Source organism: Emys orbicularis, chromosome 3, assembly GCF_028017835.1.
Source record: "Emys orbicularis isolate rEmyOrb1 chromosome 3, rEmyOrb1.hap1, whole genome shotgun sequence".
Classification (NCBI taxonomy): Eukaryota; Metazoa; Chordata; order Testudines; family Emydidae; genus Emys; species Emys orbicularis.
The window spans coordinates 159,046,491-159,052,490 of NC_088685.1; positions in this window are offsets into that span (position 1 = coordinate 159,046,491).

Here is a 6,000-nt window from a genome sequence, read left to right on the forward strand (position 1 = left end):
TTCCCTGGCCACTTGGGGTGACTCTGGGCCCTCTGTTGCCCAGATGTTGAATTGAGTCCCTGCCCCTCCAACAATTACATGAACTTCTTTACCTCCATTTATTCTAGGATTACCAAGACCCTTTGTTTCAGTGACTTTGTAAAACCATGGAATGGTTTTGTAAATAGCTGTTGTTTTACCAATTTTCACCCAAATTTTGGACCAAGCAAATGGATGAAAATACTGATTATGTTAAGAAAATCTAATACAGTTAGGCAGGCCATTCTTCTGGTTTTAAAATGGACAGTTCTGCTTTTCTATGGTTTGTCTCCTCTAGTCCTGAGACAAAACTGGACATGTTTTTGTCCAGTATTGCATGGGGGATGCCATTTTGAAGAGCACACCTCTCTGCACCTGCAGCTCATGCAGGCAGGGGCGGGCCCACACTGTTCTCAGAAGTACCGGAATGTCTGGTATTTCAGGGATGCATGAGTGGCCACCCTAAACACATTACAGTAGGTAGATGAACAAGCTGAGGGAAAGACACTCTGGGAAAAAAAACTGCTGTGAGCCTACACTATGCAGGACTTCAGAAATTTAGACTGAAGCCCCTTTATATCAAAGCATCACACCTGTAAACTGTTTGTGTGTTTTTTAAAAAAACCCCAAAACACACCACAGCCTTAAACTGCTTTTATTTTCACTATTCTTACTTTTCTCTCTTCTCCCCCGTGTCCCTCCTCCCCGTATTCCTGCACCCCAATATTTAAAACTCTGAAGTTAATTTTGTACACTGATTTTTACCCATTTTTAAATTTTGTACTAAACACTGAAATTTTAAACAAAATAAAAAACGTAACAGGAGGGCCTTAAAGGTTACCCAGCTATGAACTGCAGGGTAGGGACTGGAGATAGGTGACTTTATGAAAACCTAGATATGTATATTGTAATTAATTTATTAGGGTTTGGTCCAGCAAACACTATTCATGGGGGGAGAAAAGGTCAGTTGCTTGTGTGTCACCTTATTACATAGTGTCAGAAGTAAATTAAAATCTCTGCAAAAATGGAGCTGCCTTAATCTGGAAAGGAACCCGGCAGCCAACTAATGAAGGTGGCTGCAGTGCTTTCAAACTTTCCTGGAAGCAAGCGATATTGGAGAAGTTAAAATCCTCCACACTGCTACACGTGGATGCGTGTGAGCGATCAGAGTACTACAGTTCACTTTAGCAGGAACATGAAGGGGACTATAAAGTACTAAATAAAGTCATTCAAGAATAGTTTAAATTTCTCAAGAATGTCACTTGTAAAAGGCCCAATTGCCTACAAGAAGCCAGCTGCCACGAGAAACCATTGACCATTATGTTATAGATAGATCTACATAATAAAGCTAAATTGTGAGAATGTGAACAGCTAGCAGCTGGACTAAGTAGATACCAAATTATCTGTGATAACTAATACTCAGAATAAGGTTATTGTGAAAAATGCACTAGACTTTGCAAACAATGGGTATTTGCAGAGCTAGTGAGAACTGCGATTCCTAAGTAAAAGTGTTTAGGAAGAAATGAAAGTCAAGTACATATAATTAAAAATGCTTACGCCAGCATTAAAACAAACTACAGTAGCAAACAAATGGCAAAGAATAGATTTATTTGTAGTAAAGGTGGAGGCAATCAGAGTATGCTGCAAAGGTGTCAAGCACAAGGATGCAGTGTCATTCATGCAACCATTGTGTGTCCTTAGAAGAAATTGAAAAGAAATACAAAAGCAAACTTTATTCAGTAATACGTAGCTAAAGGACAAAGCTCTGATGCAGAAACAGTTCTTCAGTGGGGCTCTTGGACCTGGTCTAAATAGTTTTTGTACAATTTTAAATTTCAGTTAGCAGGTGATTTGATACCAAAATAGATAAATTGGTACTGGTGTGGTCATGTGAAGGTGCTTATATCAATTTATCTTATTCCCATACATCTATGGGGATAAATTCTGCCTGTACAACCACACTAGGGTGTTTTACTGCTTTAACTATAGCCATACAAAAACTGTGTGTAGACCTATACACTAGAAAGGTTAAAGAGCAAGGGTTTACAACAGATTTGGTTGGTACTGGGGATAAATGAACAGAATGTAAATTTCAAAATAGATACTGATGAGTGCAACACAACCATACCAACAGTATTCAAAAAGATTAGTGATTGCCCAATTTTAAAAATGTAACAACTATTTTCAATTGGCATACACAATATGAGCCTATGAGCACATACTGGCATGTTGGAATAAGGGCAGGTGAAATAGTAGAACAAGAAATCCTCTTCATGCTAAAATTGAGAAGTAGTCCTCAAAGGCAGATAATCAAATGGGTATATACCCGGTATACTGAACAAAATATATTCTTAAATAATCTTACCTATTTAACACAATGGACTGCATTAAGAATATAATACATCACATTAATATAGATCTACTGTGCCAGCACAGTACATGCGCCACATAGTCTCATTAGCATTGAGTAATATATTAAAAGATGACTTAGGATGGTAAAATTAGATGTTGCATGAATTCAGACATCAATGTACTGGGTTAATAGTATTGTCACAGTAAACCCCAAACTAGTTAAGAACTTGTATAGGTCCAAAAGATTTGGTTAAGGCCATCAAACAAGAGAGTGTCTCCTGAGATCAGTTGAAGTAGTCCTGTCTGGATTTCAATAGGCAAGCTTACTTTCAGTTTTGGATGTAAATCAAGGTTTCTGACAGATCCAAGCTGATAGTGAAAGTGCAAAACTCAGCATATTTGTCTTCTCTTTTAGTAAACATATTTAAGTGACTTTCCTTTCAGAATGCCTTAAGAGTCTGTGGTGTACCAAAGCATCATATCCCAGAACTATAAGGGGATGGATGGTGTGGACGTAATTGTTGATCTGCTAGTGCAGGGTGAAAAATTATCAACAACACAACAAGGCTGTGTTATGGGCCTGTATCATGCCAGCATGGATATTGATCCCTGCCCTGTAACAGGGGTATAACCGTTTATAACACTGACCAGAATTTATATTACAGCAGCACTTGGAGGCTCCAATTAAGATCCAGATCCTATTGTATTCGGCCCTGTACAAACACACACAGACAAACATTTTACAATATAAACAGAACTACACAGAAAGGAAGCTATTATCCCCATTTTGGGGAACTGAGACACTGAGATTAAGAAATAATCCCCACATCATCAAATAACTGAAGTACATGAGTAGTCCCATTTGAATTCAACGATTACACAAATGCTAAAGTGCTTTCCTGAATTAAGACTTGTGTGATCTGCCCAAGGTCACCCAGGAAGGCTGTGGCAGAACTAGGAATTGCACTCTGATCTCGTTTTAGCTACTCATTTTTGTTCAAAATTTACACACAAACTTAATGTCTTGCCAGCTTTCATTGCTGAAAATTATTTACATCAGAAATAAAAAATCATGAGGCTATAGCAAAAGCTAGTTATACTAAAGAAAGGAATCCCACAGCATTTAAAGTTTCTTACATGTGTAATTTTTGTGTCCTTCCTTCCTTAGGGCTTGTCTACACCACGCATCTTTTAGCGACAAGGCTGTGTCGACACAGCCTTGTCGCTAAAAGTCAGCGTGTGCAAATGCTCTTTGTCGGCACTTTTGCCGACAAACTACTTCCAGCCCCGTGTGCGGCGTTAGCTTTGTCGGCAGGAGTGCGCTCCTGCTGACAAAGCCACATTCACACTGCCACTTGTGTCGGCAAAACTTTTGTCTTTCGTGGGGGGGCTTTTTAAAGTACCCGTGAAAGACAAAAGTTTTGTTGACAACTTCACAGTGTAGACATACTCTTAGTGTCCACCCATTGTGCCCCACACTGGGTCCTTTGCAGATTGAGAGAGACGCTTCTGTGTCATGCATTTGGCTCTTTATCCCCTTTGACAGCATCTTTTTGTAATTCTCCCTTTCTCCTCTCTTCTGTCTCCCCACGGTCTCTCTTTCTGTTCCCATCCGCCTGACACTCACCATTTCTCTGACTCTCACTTTGTCCGTCTCTACTTTGGCTATTGTTACCTTCATCCTCTCTCCTTCCACTTACTCTCTGCTCCATCTCCTGTGATATATTTATCTCCTCCCCGCACCCATGTTTCCTGGCCTCCTCTCTCTGTTTAAAATATCAAGATGGTAAAGGAAGTGTGTGTGTGCTAACATTTGAAAGCAAACAAACAGCTAAGAGTTCTAGTGCTTATGACCAAAGTAATATATATTATTGAAAACTAGAAAGAAATTTGTCCCATATATATACTATGGAGGTGACACATGTGATATCTTGCCCCTAGACCATCTCATCTGCAGTCTGCCCTCTTATCCATCAATCCTGGAACTACTTCTACCTCTCAGCAGCTTTGGAATTGCTGTTTTTAAAAAAATAAAAAAAACTATCTGGCATAAAAATATTTCTTCCCCCATCCCCAAGTCGAAGCCCTCTCCAAATTTACTCTGGCCTAAGGCACAGGATGGGAAATATGGAGTCATGGTGCAATAATTTTAAGGTCTGATCACTCAAGCTGTCAGGGAAATGGCACTTATGCTGCTGGGGATCTGGGATCATCTTTTCCATCATCCATCCAGCAGTTCCCTCTGTAGCCTGGGAGGCCATGAGAAATTGGACCTTATAATCATAACACTCTGACTTACAGAAAAGCTAAGTTAGAGCCTTTCCAAATGTTCCTACTCTTAAATAACTATATTTTTCTTCTTCTTCCACCAATACAGTTGGACTCTTGGTACTAAGACAGCCTGATTTTACAAAGAGAAGACTTAGAAATATTAGAATTTTTAAATGTGTTTTTAAAAGTTCTGAAAAGCCTGTGGCATACGCACAAGGAGTGGTGTGACATGGAGGTTTTATTAGCACTTGTTTGGGATGAGCTGCATAACTCATTTGAGTCTTTGCCTTGCATGAGTAATGTAGTCATCTCAAATACATGCTAATAAAATCTTTATACTATTGTCTCTGAGAAAAGAACACAGGGAGGATACATGACACCATGGTATGGTATGAAGGCTTTATTGACGTGAATGTGGCATGGCCATATTACTCATGCATAATGTGAGCAATCAGAGACAGAGAGACCATATATTGCCAGTCCTCTTGTTATCTATCAATGTATGTTCACACAATATATGTGCAGAGGACAATAGAAATCACTATGCTTCAAGTATTGTTTCTCTAGAAATACCTAAATTTGGCTATGGTTTTCTTTAAATATTCACACTTTACCTTAGAGTTTTAACAAATAGAAATGCTGTTTCTATGAAAAAGCAGTGTGGCTAGTGATTAGGGCATGGAATTGGAGGCAGACCCTTATGAGTAGGAAATATTCCAAGGAAAAATACCAGCTTTGTTAAATTGGAATTAAGGCCTTGATCTTACAAATACTTAAGCACATGTATAACTTTGCTCCTGACTAAATGCAGGATTGGGAACCTAAGATTATAAATATGTATTGCAACAAGTCTGTCACCTGGAATATCATGGTTGTTGCTATGCTGACCGTAGCCACTCAAAACTTTTCAGTAGCATCCGGAATAAACTCAAATCTTTTCTAAAAGTACAGGCCTCTGTCACTTGAGCTAAGAGAATCTCCATTAGCTGTTAGAAGTATGGGGCCTATGACACAGTTGAACAGTTCTGATTCCATTTTGCAAGGGGTAATGGTACACATACATGCTGGGCAGTTTGATACGGTGAGCCTGCTTGACTACAGTGGAGTCACAGTGGCATAAATCTGCTGTAATGGAGTGGAGGATCAGGCCCTATATCAACAATGTAAGATGAAAAATCCTCGATAGAACATTGTTCTAAAAACACACGTGTCTGAAAAATAGGAAATCACTGTGAATCATTAAAACCCAGACAAATATTGGAAAAGAAATACAAAGACTGTCATGATGGGTGTAAGGTGCCAGTCACCCTCTGACTACTGAATCTGAATTCATAGGGTACGGCCCCCATAAATGCAATA